The sequence below is a fragment of the Amblyraja radiata genome, chromosome 40, assembly GCF_010909765.2.
Source record: "Amblyraja radiata isolate CabotCenter1 chromosome 40, sAmbRad1.1.pri, whole genome shotgun sequence".
NCBI classification, from domain to species: domain Eukaryota; kingdom Metazoa; phylum Chordata; class Chondrichthyes; order Rajiformes; family Rajidae; genus Amblyraja; species Amblyraja radiata.
The window spans coordinates 6,011,379-6,029,228 of record NC_045995.1 but is presented as its reverse complement, the minus strand read 5'-3'; the positions used below and the strand labels follow the sequence as shown (position 1 = coordinate 6,029,228).

Genomic DNA, 17,850 nt, shown 5'->3' with positions numbered 1-17,850 from the left:
CTTCCACAGTTTCGGGGGCGGCACCGGATCGGGCTTCATCTCCCTCCTCATGGAGAGATTGTCCGTCGACTACGTCAAGAAATCCAAGCTGGAATTTTCCGTCTACCCGGCGCCGCAGATCTCCACCGCCGTGGTCAAGCCCTACAACGCGGTGCTGGTCACCCACTGCACCCTGGAGCACTCCGACTGCGCCTTCATGGTGGACAACGAGGCCATTTACGACGTGTGTCGGCGGAACCTGGACATCGAGCGCCCTACCTACACCAACCTCAACCGCTTGATCGTGCAGATCGTGTCGTCCATCACCGCCTCGCTGCGCTTCGACGGTGCCCTCAACGTGGACCTGAACAAGTCCCAGACCAACCTGGTCCCCTACACGCGCATTCACTTCCCGCTCACCACCTACGCGCCCCTGATATCGGTCGAGAAGCTTACCACGAGCAATTATCGGTCGCCGAAATCACCAACCCCTGGTTCGAGCCGGCCAACCAGATAGTGAAGTGCGACCACCGCCAGAGCAAGCATGTTGTACCGCGGGGACGTGGTGCCCAAGGACGTCAACGCCACCATCGCCACCATCAGGAGCAAGCGCTCCATCCAGTTCGTTGAGTGGATGCCGACCGAGTTCAAGTTGAGTGAAGGGTTTGGGACAAAACTGTGTGTACCCGGTGGAGGAGGAACATTGGCTCTGTTTGTCCGAGACCTCAGGTGAACGGCGCGTCTAAAATGTTAAATAGGTCACAATAATTGAACAAGTACCTCCCCCTCTCTCACCACTGTGCCCTCCCTACTCAACTATGTAGTCGTCTCATGGGAATGTTCTAACCCGGTCCTAACATTTGCAGGAGACACCCTGTCCTGATGCGGGCGCTCGGGATGGAGGAGAGTGGGTGGTGTTGAAGTAATTCACGAGCATGGAGACGATGGGCCGAAGTATCTCTTTCTACTGGGTAGTCGGTCAGTAGTAATACTCCAGGGAACATTGACCTTCGATAGGGGCGGATGTAAAGAATTGGGTTCATCACTTAATTGCCACGTTCCCCTTCCAGAGAGAGAGAGCGAGAGAGAGAGAGAGCGAGAGAGAGAGAGAGAGAGAGAGAGAGAGAGAGAGAGAGAGAGAGAGAGAGAGAGAGAGAGAGAGAGAGCTAGGAGAGATATAGCGTATGAGCTATCTGACACTCTCTCTACTCTCCCTCTCATCCCTCCTCATCTTATCTCTACTCTCTCTGATTCTCTCTCTCTCGCTCTACGTCTCTCCCTCTCCTCGTCTTCTCTCTTCTTTCTACGTCTGCTCGCTACTTCGTCTTCGTTTGCTCCGCTCTTCAGTATTCTCTCTAGGCTAGCAACCTCTCTAAGCTAGGTGTCGTAGCCACATTCTGAGTGACACTAATGTACATCCTCCCTCTTAAAGAATTAAAAGCGAAATGCAAAGCTACCGATAACTACTAAGGCTAAAGTACAACGTATACTTCTGACAATATACATCACACATAGTACATGGCAGCAAGGAAGTTCAGTAGGCCATTCGGCCCTTCGAGCCAACACTTCCATTCAATGTGATCATGCCTGATCATCCCCAATCAGTACCCCGTTCCTGCCTTCTCCCCATATCCCCTGACTCCGCTATCTGTAAGATCCCTATCCAGCTCTCTTTGAAAGTATCCAGAAAACCGAATTCCACAGATTCACAACTCTCTGTGTGAAAAAGTGTTTCCTCGTCTCCGTTCTAAATGACTTGCCTCTTATTCTTAAACTGCGGCCCCTGGTGTGGACTCCCCCAACATCGGGAACATGTTCCCTGCCTCGAGCGTGTCCAGACACTTAATAATCTTAAATGTTTCAATAACAACCCCTCTCATCCTTCTGAACTCCAGAGTATACAAGCCCAGCCGCTCAATTCTCTCTGCACATGACAGTCCCGCCATTTCGGGAATTAACCTTGTAAACCTACGTTGCGTCCCTCAATAGCAAGAATGTCCTTCCTCAAACGGCTGGAGGAATTCAGCAAATTGAGCAGCATAATCGAGGAAATGGAATTGTTGATATTTTGGGTCGATGCTCTGCTTCACAAATGAGAGTGTAGAGGACAGATCGCTGGATACTGCTGACTCCCTAAAGACACTTCCATTGACTACTGCAAGATCCTGCTTTAGTACATTTTTTTACCAGCCATACATTAAGAAGCTTGCGTAGCTGGAAGTTGCCAAATACCGTATGCTGATAATGGCGCTAAATTGGACTAGTCGACATACTTTTTGCGTCCTACTTTTTCGTCATCTAGCCATTGATGTGTTTAGGTCTTTCTAGAGATGCGACTGACTAGGTGGCGTTTAAGAAATAACAATGCAATAGCACGATCCAGGTGGGGGGACGCCAAGAGTTGTAGAACACGAACCAAGTGTGTTTAATGGTCCTATGCACGGGCAACGGAACAATTAAATGATTCCTTGCTGCAGCCTAACGGGTCGGTTAACGCAAACGCACAAATATAAGTATAAACAGCATGTCGTAACCAATGACACCGGTACTTATCAATAATCTATCTACCTCTGCCTTGAAACAAATTATTGGAGTATTTTTGTCATCAACATTTCCGCTCTGAAATATACCAACTGTCTAGCCGGTGTTCAAAACTTCAGCGAAACATAAAGTGCTGGGGAAAGTCAATGGGCAAGGCAGCATCTGCGGAAACATGAGGGGGGACCTCATTGAAACATGCAGAATTGTGAAAGGCTTGGAGAGGGTCGATGTGGAGAGGACGATTCCACTAGTGGGGCAGTCTAGGACTAGAGGTCATCCCTTAGTGGCATGGGAAAAAACAAGCCAATAAAGGATGAATCGTTTGATTAAAATATCCGACCTCAGCGAGTTATCGAACACATTGTGTCCAAGCCGCGCGTGAAGTAGTCGGGTGATTTGCCAATCCCACTTCCTGCCACGTCTGTGATACGGATCTGCGCTCCTCGGTTAAAGGGAGATATCAGATAGTCTGGTAGGTTTATGCTAATTAATGAATGGCATTATTGTGGTGTATTAGATCACGGTGGATGTGGATAGAGTGACCCATCGTTTCTTCAGGATAGAGGACTCATAAATTAGAGGGTATGGTCTTCCGGTTAGAGGAGCGAGATTAGTTGAGGGCAGTTTCTCACTTAAAGGGGAGTGCGAGGCCGGAACGAGCTGCCGGAAGAAGCGAATGGAGCGGGTGGAGGTAAGATTGTTTTTTTTAACATTTGGACAGATATATGAACTGGTAAGGTTGCGTGGGATATGGGCTAAATACAGACAGTTGGGACTAGCCCAGTAATATAACCTGATCGGCATGGACAAGGTTGGCCGAAGAGCCTGTTTGCGTGGTGTACAGTTGTACGACTCTATGAAGTCGTTCCGTTGCCTTCTCTTACCCGGCTAATCGAGTGCTCGATCTCACACTTCCTAAATTATGTAATGTCCCTGTCCCAATTAGGAAACCTGAACGGAAACGTCTGGAGACTTTGTGCCCCACCCAAGGTTTCCGTGCGGTTACCGTAGGTTCCCGGAGGTTGTTGTCAGCCTCCCTACCTGCATCCACTACCTGCAACCTCGGGCAACCACCTGACACCTCCGAGAACCGCACGGAAACCTTGGGTGGGGCGCAAAGTCTCCAGAGGTTTCCGTTCAGGTTTCCTAAGTGGGACAGGGGCATTACAGTCCCTGCTTCTCCCACCCCTTAGGGACGTGACACGTGGGGCCTGATTGCTGGGGTATCGTGTTTGGATGTCTCATGTGTGGGTTCTACAGCGGGTTTAAGATTCTGGTGTTCACATGATAGGGAGGATGTGCCTGCACTGGAGAGGATGTAGCGAAGCTTCGTCAGGATGTTGCCTGGAATGGACTGTTTTAGTGAGAGGGGAAAGACCGGAAAGACTGAGTTTGCTGTCCATGGAGCGCAGGAAGTTAAGAGGGGAAGACGATAGCGGTGGACAAATGATAAGAGACGGAGTCAGGATTGATAATATGAATTGTACCCTATCGTAGTGGTATTGATATGATATTGACACGTGCGCCAAGATACAATGAAAAGCGTTGGTTTGCAGGCTATTATTGTTCTTGTGATACATGTACTGAACTGTATACAAACATCAATTTCACTGTACCTCGGTACACGTGACGAATAAAGTACCATATCATACCGGATCCGGTCATAGAAACATAGAAACATAGAAATAGGTGCAGAAGTAGGCCATTCGGCCCTTCGAGCCTGCACCGCCATTCAATATGATCATGGCTGATTATCCAACTCAGTATCATGTACCTGCATTCTCTCAATACCCGCTGCTCCCTTCAGCCACAAGGGCCACATCTAACTCCCTCTTAAATATAGCCAATGAACTGGCCTCAACTACCTTCTGTGGCTGAGAATTCCACAGATTCACCACTCTCTGTGTGAAAAATGTTTTTCTCATCTCGGTCCTAAAATACTTCATCTATATCCTATACTGTGACCCCTTGTTCTGGACGTCCCCAACATCGGGAACAATCTTCCTGCATCTAGCCTGTCCAACCCCTTAAGAATTGTGTACGTTTCTATAAGATCCCCGCTCAATCTTCTAAATTCTTGCGAGTACAAGCCGAGTCTATCTAGTCTTTATTCATATGAAAGTCCTGCCATCCCAGGAATTAGTCTGGTGAACCTTTTCTGTACTCCATCTATGGCAAGAATGTCTTTCCTCAGATTAGGAGACCAAAACTCTACGCAATATTCCAGATGTGGTCTCACAAGACCCTGTACAACTGCAGTAGAACCTCCCTGCTCTTATACTCAAATCCTTTTGCTATGAATGCTAACATACCATTCGCTTTCTTTTTACTTACTTTTACTTTGTTAATTTTATTGAACATGTTAAAAAAATACAAACACAAATACACTTGTAAGCAATAAAAAAAAATTAAAAAAACACAAAGGAAAACAAACAAATAAGTAACTGAAATAAAATCGTTCATGTTCAAACGGGTAAGTAGAAGTTCGAAAACTTTTCTGGTCCTACCCCCTCTTATTTTCTATACATTTTCATGGAAAAACAAAATAATGGGAACAAATGGACCCAAAATCTGTTGAACAATCCACAAACAAGAAATAACCAGACAGAAAAGAAAGTCACTGGTCCAGCTCATAACCATTCAATCTTTTGTTTCTGAAGAGTGTTTTTAGTTTGAAAAGAGTCTTACATTTTTTCAGCTCATCATGGCATCATTTTTTCAGCATCATCATTTTCTTCACTGCCTGCTGCACCTGCATGCCTACTTTCAATGACTGGTGTACCATGACGCCCAGTTCTCGTTGCATCTCCCCTTTTCCTAATCGGCCATCATTCAGATAATTGTCTACTGTACATGAATACAACAGGTCATACTGTACACGAGCACAACAGGTAGTGGAAACGAAAAGCTGAAGGGCGTTCAAATCGTAATGTTACAGCTGCTGAGTAAGTGCATTTAACAAAATGCAAGATCCGCAACAATATAGATTGGACGATCGGGAATAAATCCCTTAGCGTATAAAAGGTCAAGTGGCTGATAACAGCGGGGAGACATCTGCCCCGAATCTGGTCGTACTGGCTTTCAAAGTTGAATATCTTCTGCCCGACGTTACAGGGAAGAAGTCGGAATGCGCGCGCATGGGAATAGCGTGGGTGCGATAGTCGGGATAAGAGGGGTGGGCCGAATGGCCCGTTTCTGTGCCAGGTGACCCCACCCTCTGCTTTGGATGCAGTTGGGCGTGTTGGGAGGGGGTTGGTGGCTGGCAGATGTTGGCTAATGGGAGATATACAAACCTCATCTGCTCGTTGCTAAGTTCTATTCCTCAGCTCACTTGTGACGAACATGACCGCGGACAATCCGCCGGGTTGTGTTTACTACAATGTCTCCGAGCAACCGCGGGTCAATTGTCCCGCGAGGCCAATGAGAGGCCGTTCTTGCTCAGCCGGGCCGCGGTATAAGTAGGGCGAGTGGCGACATCCGCCATCGACCGCCGCGACAACAGAGAGAGAGGATGGTGAGCCCACGTGACAGAACCCCCAGCGCCACCGCGTTCCATCGAGCCGCGCATCCGATTGGTGGGAGGCGATGGCCACATGGCGGAGCGCTTACCTTTCTCGTCCGGTTCTATCTGTTGACCGGATGTTCCATTCACACATTGGGCGGAGGTGTCGCTAACCGAGATGACATCAAAGTAGAACAAGGACACATTAGTTCCTCATCCGCAGCTGTACCTTGCCCTAATCGATGGCGTCTTCCACAAATATTCATCGTGTGTTTGTTGTTTATACTAGCAATGTTACAAAATTTTGAGATTTTAAAAATCAAGTCTGCAATTTATCCCATCAGATAAAGCATAAAAAGAAGTTTAATTTGACACCTAATTCACTTTCATATCTCAAGTATTTAAAAAGTTATGGCCATTTTCATACTCGGAAATGAGCAACTTGTTCCCTATTGATTTTCTATGGACATAACAAAAAAGCTGTGATCGTGAACAGTCAAAAGCCCATAACTTTCTTAAAAATAAAGAGAACTGAATGAAATTTTCAGTTATCATAGATTGAAGCATTCTGAAACAAATATAAAATCATCTTACTTTGATGACCTGAAATTAAAACATATAATTATTTAGTTACCTAATTGTAGCTAATCTCAGACTTCAATTACTAGATCTAAACATCTATCCATTTCTTAATAAATGATTAACATTTTTAAATAGCCTAAATGTCCAAATAATATTCACAAATAATTCACAATAAAACATGATTTTTAAATCTCATTTACATTAATTTATAGACCAAAATGGAAGGAATTTAGTGTTCAATTGCTGTAAATAAATGCCCATTTAAATCAGCTTTCTAGTGGGATCCTGTGAACGCGCTGGTTTAGAACGTTCACATTGCGGTAGATTTGTGCCCCCAAATGCCGAGAAAAATACTGCGGGATATATTGGGCCCAAAATGAGCTTCTCGCAATATTAAACTTTGTATAAAGGGATCTATAGAAGCCCTTTTTAATGTAAAAATATACAACCTACCTTCAGTTATTTGCTTTATGAGACCCTGCGGTTGCTGGCGGTCGCGGGTTTAGAGATTGATTTTTAAACTACTATAACTATTATACGAGGCCTTTAAAACTAATAATAGCTTTTGCGACGGGGTCTTCCAGCGATTTTTCGTTAATAATTAACTAGGCTGAACATCTTCGATTTGAACAGCCTAGAGAACACCGCGTTTTAAACCCGCCCCCCTCTAAACGGCGCCAAAATCGCGCACACCCGCAGCGACAGATTTTTAGCGACGCTTCAGGTAGGCTTTGCAACATACCTATTTATACGTGTGTATTTATTGGCGGACGGGTGTTAATTGTAACAGATATCCGAAAATATCTATTACAATTGTGAAGGGATAGGTGATCCGTCATCTGTTACGGTCCCAGTCCCTCTGGTGTCAATAATCTGTATTTGTAAATATTATCGTCTTGTATTTCTCTTCGTCTCCAGCGGGAATGTATTTCAATCCACATCGGCCAGGCCGGGTGCCAGATCGGCAACGCTTGCTGGGAGCTGTATTGCCTGGAGCACGGGATCCAGCCGGATGGACAGATGCCCAGCGACAAGACCATCGGGGGCGGCGACGACTCCTTTAACACCTTCTTCAGCGAGACGAGGGCGGGCAAGCACGTCCCATGAGCCGTGTTCGTCGATCTGGAGCCCACGGTGATTGGTAAGGCGGCAGGAGGAAGAATACTGATATGTTCTGCATTATCACAAATCCTACCCTGACATTCGTGGAGGGCCGTATGTGTAGCGCAGGTTAATTCTCTACTTTCTGCTCCCGTCCCCCTACAGATGAGGTGCGGACCGGCACCTACCGGCAGCTCTTCCACACGGAGCAGCTCATCACCGGCAAGGAGGACGCGGCCAATAACTATGCCAGAGGCCACTGCTCCATCGGCAAGGAGACCGTAGACTTAGTCCTGGATCGTATCCGGAAGGTGGTAAGTTCATTCGCAGTAGAATTTCACACAATTCCTTCATTATCACCGCACACCAGGGAGCTTCCTATCCGGCAGGATAGGAATATTCATCCACCCTGAGTTTTTCTATTGTGCTCTGACCATACCTTGAAACCATTACCCTTCTACCTTGACATTTCCAACATGGGAAATGGGTTCTCAAAAATGTTTCCTACCCCTGCCTTTCATATTTTTTATGCACTTCTATCACGTCTCCCCTCGAACTTCCATGTTTCAGAGAACATAGTCCACATTTGTCCGACCTCTCCTGAGAGCTTCTTCTTATCCAGTCCACATCACAAGGGGGGGTCTTATAGAAACTTACAACATTCTTAAGGGGTTGGACAGGCTAGATGCAGGAAGATTGTTCCCGATGTTGGGGAAGTCCAGAACAAAGGGTCACAGTTTAAGGATGAAGGGGAAATCTTTTAGGACCCAGATGAGGAAAACATTTTTCACACAGAGAGTGGTGAATCTGTGGAATTCTCTGCCACAAAAGGTAGTTGAGGTCAGTTCTTTGGTTATATTTAAGAGGGAGATAGATGTGGCCCTTGTGGCTAAAGGGATCAGGGGATATGGAGAGAAGGCAGGTATAGGATACTGAGTTGGATGATCAGCCATGATCATATTGAATAGCGGTGCAGGCTCGAAGGGCCGAAGGGACAAATGGCCTACTCCTGCACCTATTTTCTATGTTTCTATGTTTCTACAAGATTAGATATTGTTCAGTCAAAGATGAACACACTTCTCGGCATCTTCATCAGCGAGATCGGCAGCTGTGCATCGGTTTTCCAGTTGAGGCCATTTCAGTAGGTGTTCCGTTCTTTGCGGTTCAATACCACATTCGGAGGTGACATAGTTGGAGTTATACTCCCACTTGTTCAGAGACACTTTGGCTCTGCCAACACCAGTTCTCAATCGATTGAGGCATTTCCATCTGGCCCAAACATGTGTGTGCACCAGGCGGGAGTTAATCACTTGCCGTTAGTCCCATGGTATTTGAGGGAGGTAGAGTGGATATTCTATCACCCCATATGGAGACTCGTGCTTAACTTGTTGTAATCCCAGCCTCAAGCGGCGTCGCACAGTGAAGACAACTTTACCTCGACATTAGTCGGCTCCTACATGGTGTCAGGCCAAGCATTGGGTGTCGTTAGGTACACAAAATTGCTGGAGGAACTCAGCGGGTGCAGCAGCATCTATGGAGCGAAGGAAATAGGCGACGTTTCGGGCCGAAACCCTTCTTCAGACTGATGGGGGTGGGGGGGAGAAGGAAGGAAAAGGGGAGGAGGAGGAGCCCGAGGACGGGCGGATGGGAGGGTGGGAGGAGACAGCTAGAGGGTTGAGGAATGGGAGGAGACAGCAAGGACTAGCAAAATTGGGAGAATTCAATGTTAATGCCATCCGGACGCAAGGTCCCCAGACGGAATGTGAGGTGCTGTTCCTCCAATTTCCGCAGTTGCTCACTCTGGCAATGGAGGAGACCCTGGACAGAGAGGTCGGATTGGGAATGGGAGGGGGAGTTGAAGTGCTGAGCCACCGGGAGGTCAGGTTGGTTATTGCGGACTGAGCGGAAGTGTTCGGCGAAACGATCGCCCAACCTCCGCGTAGTCTCCCCGATGTAAATCAGCTGACATCTAGAGCAGCGGATGCAGTAGATGAGGTTGGAGGAGATACAGATGAACCTTTGTCGCACCTGGAACGACTGCTTGGGTCCTTGAATGGAGTCGAGGGGGGAGGTGAAGGGTTTAGGTGTTGCATTTCTTGCGGTTGCAACGGGAAGTGCCCGGGGAGGGGGTGGTGCGGGAGGGAAGGGAAGAATTGACGAGGGAGTTGCGGAGGGAGCGGTCTTTGCGGAAGGCAGCCAGGGGGGGAGATGGGAAGATGTGGCGAGTGGTGGGGTCACGTTGGAGGTGGCGGAAATGGCGGAGGATTATGTGTTGTATTTGCCGGCTGATGGGGTGAAAGGTGAGGACCAGAGGGACTCTGCCCTTGTTGCGAGTGCGGGGATGGGGAGAGAGAGCAGTGTTACGGGGTATGGATGAGACCATGGTGTGAGCTTCATCTATGGTGGCGGAAGGGAATCCCCGTTCCCTGAAGAACGAGGACATTTCCGATGCCCTGGTATGGAATGCCTCATCCTAGGAACAGATGCGACGTAGGCGGAAGAATTGGGAGTAGGGGATGGAGTCTTTACAGGGGGAAGGGTGGGAAGACGTGTAGTCCAGATAGCCATGTGAGTCAGTGGGTTTGTAATGTATGTCGGTCAGGAGTCTGTCCCTTGCGATGGAGATGGTGAGGTCAAGGAGTGGTAGGGAAGTGTCGGAAATGGTCCAGGTGTATTGGAGTGCCGGATGGAAGTTGGTGGTGAAGTGGATGAAGTCAGTCAGTTGTGCGTAGGTGCAGGAGGTGGCCCCAAAGCAGTCGTCAATGTAACGGAGGTAGAGGTCGGGGATGGGGCCCTGGTACGTCTCGAACAAGGATTGTTCAACGTACCCGACAACGAGGCAGGCGTAGCTGGGGCCCGTGCGTGTGCCCATAGCTACGCCTTGTGTTTGGAGGAAATGGGAGGAGTCAAATATAAAGTTGTTGCCGGTGAGGACCAACTCCGCTAAGCGGAGGAGAGTGGCAGTGGCTGGGTATAGGTTGCTCCTCTGGTCGAGGAAGAACCGGAGGGTTCCGAGGCCATCCTGGTGGGGGATGGAGGTGTAGAGTGACCGGACATCCATGGTGAAGAAGAGGGGGTGAGGGCCCAGAGAGTGTAATGCGTGGAGGCGGCGGAGAGTGTCTGAGGTGTCTAGAACATAGGTGGGGAGGGATTTGATCAAGGGGGATAGATTGGAGTCAAGGTATGTGGAGATGAGTTCGGTGGGGCACGAACACGCAGAGACAATGGGTCTGCCGGGAGAGCCGGGTTTGTGGATTTTGGGGAGAAGGTAAAAACGGGCCGTGCGGGGCTGGGGAACGATGAGGTTGGAAGCTTGGTCGGGCAGGGCGTGGGAATTGATGTCGTCGGTGATGGTGCTAGAAATGGTGGCCTGGTGCTCGTCAGTGGGGTCATGGTCCAAGGGTAAGTAGGAAGAGGTGTCCGACAGTTGGCGCGTGGCCTCAGCTTTGTAGAGATCGACGCGCCAGACTACCACGGCACCTCCCTTGTCGGCTGGTTTGATGACCCAATCTGCGTTTTTGCGGAGTGATTCAATGGCAGTGCGTTCAGAGGGGGAAATATTAGAGTGAGACAGGGGAGTGGAGAAGTTTAGGCGGTTGACGTCGCGGCGGCAGTTCTGGATAAAGAGTTCCAGAGCCGGGACTTTGTGAGAGGGGTTCCACGAGGAGGGGGTGCGTTGGAGACGGGGAAAAGGGTCATCATTGGGGGGCGAGGACTCCTTCCCATGGAAGTGCGCTGTGAGGCGGAGACGACGGTAGAAGCGCTCCAAGTCATGGTGGGCGCGGAACTCATTGAGATGGGGACGGAGGGGGACAAAGGTAAGACCTCTGCTGGGGACAGACCGTTGGGTATGGGAGAGGGGGAGGTCGGGGGGGATGGTGAACACCCGGCAGGGGTGGGAGTTGGGGCCAGAGGAAGGCAGGTGGGTGGACTGGGGACGGGGCGATGTGTGTGTGTGGGGGGGGGGGGGGTTGGGTGTTGGAGGAGTGGCGGGTGGTCAGGGGGTGGGGGGGAGAGAGAGCTGTAATGTGGGTGGGGAAGAGCGGGGGTGACATGGTTGGGGGGGGGTGGGGGAGGGTCAGTGGAGCAGCCACTGAGGTTGGCAAGGCTGGGCAGACGGGTGCTAGGACCCAGTGGAGTTAAGTCCAGTAGAGTGGGAGTGAGCAGCGTGGAGGCTCCAGGCCGAGTGCAGAGTTCAGGCTCCAGGTAAGGCGACGGCTGTGGGTTGCTGGAGGGGGGTGGAGTGGCGCGGGTCACCGGACCCGATGTTCGGAGTCCAGTGGCGCGGGTCACCGGACCCGATGGTCGGAGTCCAGTGGTGGTTGAGTCGGGGTCCGCGGGCGATGCGTGGGTGGTCCCGGTGGGCGGAAGGTCGGCGGGTCGGCGGCGAGATGAATCGGGTGCGTTGCGGCGGCCATGTTGGGGGAGTCCCGGTCCTGCGGCGATGTCGGAGGAATCAGCGATGGGGAGGGGGTCCAAGTTACCGTAGAAGCTGCGAGGCTGGGCGTCATCGGTAGGCAGGTGAGGGTCGGCGGCGGCATCGATCTGGAGGTCGGTGCAGGCGGCGTCCCGGTGAGTATGGAAGTCGCTCCTAGTGGCCAAGATGGCGTCGCGGGACTCGGGCAGGCGATGCGGGCCAGAGTAGGGGCCCGGGGTCTGCGGGAGGTCGAGTCGCGGAGTGTAGGCGTCGGGAGCGGCCTGGAGTCGGGATAATTTAAGGTCCTTAGTGGAATTAAGTTAGGCCATGAATTGTTTATTTAAGAAGTGGATCTTCCGGCGGATGAAATACAGCTGTGGTCCGTTGCAGGTCTTGGTTAGTGAGGCCTGAAGTACAGGGAGTGTCGATGTGAGGTCCTGTTGGTGCCGGCGCATCGCGACCAGGGTGGATACATGGGAGTGTCGCTGTGAGGTCCTGTTGGATGTCTTTCCTCTGTTGTCTGCCGCTAGTGCTCCTTGATGCTGGCTCCTGCTCTTCTGCTGTCTGGCGGGGCTATGCCAGAGCTAATAGTGTTAATAGTGTAGTCTCAGTGTCAGTGTCGGTGGGGACGCTGCAAGCCGGCAGCCCTGCTAGCAGCGTGTCCGTTTTTTATTTTTTTTATATTTGTAGTGTGTTTTTAATGTTTCTTTGTGTGTATTTTGTAGGGAGTGGGATGGGTGGGGGGGGGGGGGGTAAGGTGGAAACCGTTTCGGACGCCTCCTCCACGGAGAGACGACTTTTTCCAGGTCGCCTCCCTCGTGGCCTTACAACGAGGATCCGGCGGCCTTTCCCGGAGACGCTCCCGGGGCTTCAGCTGCGGGCGCAGCGCCGACTCTCGGCGTGGAGCGGGTGAGCCCTCGCTGGTGCTCGCCGGAGGGGAGCGCTCAGTTCACTAGCCCGTGGCAGCCTGGGGCAGTCCAAGCCACTACGACATTCACCGAAGACGGCAACCGGAAATGTATTGTACACACCGAATGAGGCCTAACCCGAACTTTATTTACACGTCATAGCAAAGTTAGGGCCCTCGCATTCACTCGTAGGATTCCAGTTACACCTACGACTTTCGAAAGCCATTTCGACAGTTGGGTCGGGCCCAATGCAGAGAAATGGGACTAGATCTGTTGAGTGTTGAGTGGAAGTGAAAGAACAATTTCATTCGTTCTCCCCAAAGCCATCCACTTATGCCCAACCGTAATGGTAACTACGTAGCTCACCAACGTCATATGCGGGTTTCCATTAACAATGCCCGCGTTTCTCCCCCCCCCCCCCCCCCCCCCCAAGCGGGCCTTTGTCCACTGGTACGTGGGAGAGGGGCTGGAGGAAGGGGAGTTCCAGGACGCACAGGAGGACATGGCGTCGCTGGAGAAGGACTACCAAGAGGTGGCCCTGGATTCCACCGAACTCGAAAGGGCAGAGGAGGAAGGAGAGGAGTAGACACAATATCTTAAAATTAAAATGTTTAATCAAATCCAACATTTATGCGACAGAGCAACTTTAGATTTAGAAAGTAGGTTTAATAAGACAGCATTTTATTTTCGAAAATAAATTTATTTGAAAAAAAATCAATTTGGAAGTCTATCCGCTTGTAATTGGAAAATCCCGAGGATATTTTCACCCCATGGTAATTTGCAGGTGGGAATGACAAATAAAACACTATTCAAAGGGACGCCAATCTAAACTACACGAAATAATTAAAAGGGTAAGTATGTACCCCTCCCCCCCCCCCCCCCCCCCCCCCGACGCTGTGGATTAAAGGCGCAGAGAGATCGAGAAACTGCTGCAGAACAAACTCCGTTCCACTGTAGCTTGTTTGTTTGACACATATCGGGGCAGCCATTCCTCACGCGCTGAACTTTATCATCATTGTTGGCGCAGCTCGTGAAGCCTTGCACGCTCATTCCAGCTGTGGGTTTACAGTCAGAAGCCTCTTCTCTCTCTCTCTCTCTCTTCATTTGGCAGCCCGGCTCTCCTCCACCCCCCCCACCCCCTCCCCCCCCACCCCCCCCCCCCCCACCCCCCCCCCCACCCCTGCCCGCACCATGCAAACTACGCTCTAGCAACGCCTCCAGCAGCTCGACTGCCGCCTGCCCGCCCGCTCACTCCAACCCCCTCCCCCACTTCACCTCTCTCCCCCATCCTCCCCTTCCTCCCCCCCTTCACCCCCACTCGCCCTTTCCCCCAGACAGAGCAGAACGCCGGCTTTTGCCAGAACCGCAAAGTTTTTCAGCTTCTAACAACTGTGCCCAACCGACCTGCTCCAGGGGAGAATTACCGTCCGCCTGCCCGTGTGTGTGTGACTGTTTGTGGGGCGGGCACGCGCTCTCCATTCAGGCAGATACTCTCATCTGTTTGTGGGGGCGGGTGCTTAGTGTGTGTGACGACGAACGCACCTCCCCCCCCCCCCAACAGCTTTGATTCATGAGACGCGCGGAGCATCTCCTTTCTCTTCCCCTCCACTCTCTCTCCACCTCTCCCCTCCCCCTCCCCCTCACCTCTCCCATCATTTCCACACAGAGATTGGTGAATCTCTGGAACTCTCTGCCACAGAAGGTAGTTGAGGCGAGTTCATTGGCTATATTTAAGAGGGAGTTAGATGTGGCCCTTGTGGCTAAAGGGATCAGGAGGTATGGAGAGAAGGCAGGTACGGGATACTGGGTTGTATGATGAGCCATGATCATATTGAACGGCGGTCCACGCTCGAAGGGCCGAATGGCCTACTCCTGCACCTATTTTCTATGTTCTATGTTCAATGTTCTATCTCCTCTCCCCTCTCCACTCTCCCTCTCCCTTCTTCCCCTCATCTCCCCCACCCTCTTCTCTCACATCACCCTCTTCCCCTCCCCTTCCCCCACAGCTCTCTACCCCCTCACCCACCCGCTACCCCCTCCCCCTACCCCTGTCGTCCTCTTCACCCCCCGCACTCCTACTCTCCCCCATCCTCACTCCCCTCTCTCTCCCTTCTCCCCTACCCTCTCCCACCCTCCCCACTCTTTCTCCATCCCTACTCTCTCCCCATCTCTCTCTTCCGTCCTCCCCCATACTCCCCCTAACCTACCCATCCTCTCCTCCTCCCCTCCACCCCCCCTCTGTCTCTTGCCCTTCTGTCTCTGCCCCAATCTCTGTCTCTCCCCATTCTCTCTCTGCCCTCACTCTCTACCCCCCCCCCTCTCTCTCTAGACGATCCGGCGAGTTGGGGGCTATGCGTCAGTGGGTAGGGCTGTAATGGGATATATGGAGCAAATTAATAATCTATATTACTAAATCTCTGATCTTGACCGTTTTTGGCCGACTGTGCTGCGATTTCCGAGAGAACGCCACCACCTACGGCCGTCAGGTTTGGCCACCTCGCCCAGAGACACCCCCGCGGTATGAGTGCGGAGGATTGTTTCCGTCGATGAAAAAAGAGAGAGACATTAATGTTTTTACGAAATTCACCATTCTCTCTGCTGCCCCCGCTGGCGGCAGGTGGTTGGACTATAAAACCAGGAAGTGTCGTGCCTCACGCAGTCTCTGCCAGACCCAGGCGAATAATACTGAAGGCATGTCTACTCCTCGACGAGTCCCCTCGATGCGGCTGTAAAGTGGCTGCAACCATTTTTAAAAAGTTTGTGTTCACAAAATGAATTTTGGTTGTCGGGTGCCTGCAGCCCAATTGTTTGCCTCGCCTTTTTTTTTAACAAGTTTGTGTTCACAAAATGAATTTTGGTTGCCGGGTGTCTGCAGCTCAATTGTTTGCCACTCCTTTTTTTTTTAACAAGTTTGTGTTCACAAAATGAATTTTGGTTGTCGGGTGGCTGCAGCCCAATTGTTTGCCTCGCCTTTTTTTTAAACAAGTTTGTGTTCACAAAATACATTTTGGTTGTCAGGTGGCTGCAGCCCAATTGTTTGCTTTGGCTTGGCTTTTAAAATCGTTGCAACCGTTGGATACCTGCCCAAGCATCCATACGGCCCTCAATGTCTATACTAGCCCTCTGATAACCAGTACCTTCGGCCTGCAACACCCATATTAGCGCAACGGACAGCCCCCCCCCCCCCCCCCCCCCCCCCCCCACAGGCGAGCAGTATTCGAATTGTTGTAGTGGAATATTGCGTTGGTGACCAGCCCTCCCGTGTGATGCTGGGACCCAACGTGTCCCACTTAGTCTAGTATTAATATAATATCAAGGGGGGGGGGGTAGTGAGCATGTGTGCGGGATGGTAGTTAATGTGTGCGACGCCACATGCAGCCCCCGTCCCGCAACCATAGCGTGGCGCCGTACGGTGGCAGCCTTGCAAACACTCTGACTCCTCCTTTTCTCCTTTTGTTGGTTTTAGTGTGTTGTTAAATGTAGGTTTTAGTGTGTCTTTAATTTTGAATTATGTGGGGATTAGGCGGGACTTATTCTCTCGCGAAGTAAACTCCCTCGTCGTTTTCCATAATGTGATTGACACAACTTGATCTGCGCATTTGGGAAGACTCATTGTATTATGCGTGGAAATTGGTTCTGTCGCGACTGATCAGGAGCGAGAGAATCAATTGAAACGTACGTGAAGATTTGACCACTGTGGGCAGGTAGGTGATTGCTTGGAAGATGGTGCGCTCCTTCAGCTGCTTACGCCGGGGTTCTTTATGTTCCCAACCGACATTGAATGTCCCTCATCTTGTCTGAGTGGCCACAGGCCAGGGATTCATCTGGGTTAGTAGGAATGAAACATATTTTCTGGGCCGTGGGGGGTGTGGGGGGGGGGGGGGGGAGGGGGGGGGGGGTTGGTGAGGGTCTCGCAATGCCACCCGAACCAACACTGAACGCCTCTTACCACGTCTGAACGGGTACTGACCAGGGATTCAGATGGGTTAGTTGGAATGAAACACATTTTCTGGGGAGGGGGAGGCCCGCAACTCCATTGCAGCAGTCCTACTGTCCAACCTGTCACCTCTTCCCCTGAGTAGCTCCGCTTCTGGACTCTGGTTCGTCAGGTTATTACAGTAGAGGACCAAGTTTCGCCTATCTTCAATGGTTGTGATCTGTTGATCGGAAAATCGATGATCCAGTTGCAGCGGGCAGTGCTGTATTCAGGTTCCACGAGTTGGAAGATGACCTTGGTTGGAATAATGGTGTTCACTGCTAAGATATAAATCCACGAATAAGTGTCTGGCGTAGATGACCTTCTTATCCCGGTGTTCCAAAGATGAGTGCAGGGCCAGGGGATTGCATCCGTCACACACCTGTTGTGTCTACCGTCATGTTTTGACGGTCGGCAGGTTGTAGTGAATCAACTCTGATGTCACTTATACCATACAGATATCGCGCCAAACCAGGCCCTTGAGCCCATCGAATCCGCGACGCTTCGCAATCAACCTTCACACTATCCTGCACACACTCGGGTCCATTTTACAACTACCGAAGTCTTTTAACATAGAAACCTGCCCGTCTGCGGAGTGTGGGAGGAAACCACGGCACCCCGAGGGTAACCATGCGGCCACAGGAAGAAGGGACATACTCTGTGCAGTCTGCAACGGTAGTTAGGATCAAACATGGATCGCTGGCGCTGTAAGGCAGCATGCCTACCATTTCCCACTGGCGCTGTCGCTGGTCGGCTGGAGTTAACGTGTGCCATATCCAACCCCTTGAACCGCTTCGTGGTGATACATATCAAGGCCACGGGACGGCATCCATTAATCACCGGC

At 50.9% G+C, this 17,850-nt stretch overlaps 1 pseudogene; it reads left to right on the top strand.

The window, feature by feature from the left end:
* The first annotated feature begins 5,862 nt into the window (after positions 1-5,862).
* The window catches only part of LOC116967574, a 54,445-nt pseudogene continuing 42,457 nt past the window's right edge, over positions 5,863-17,850 (top strand).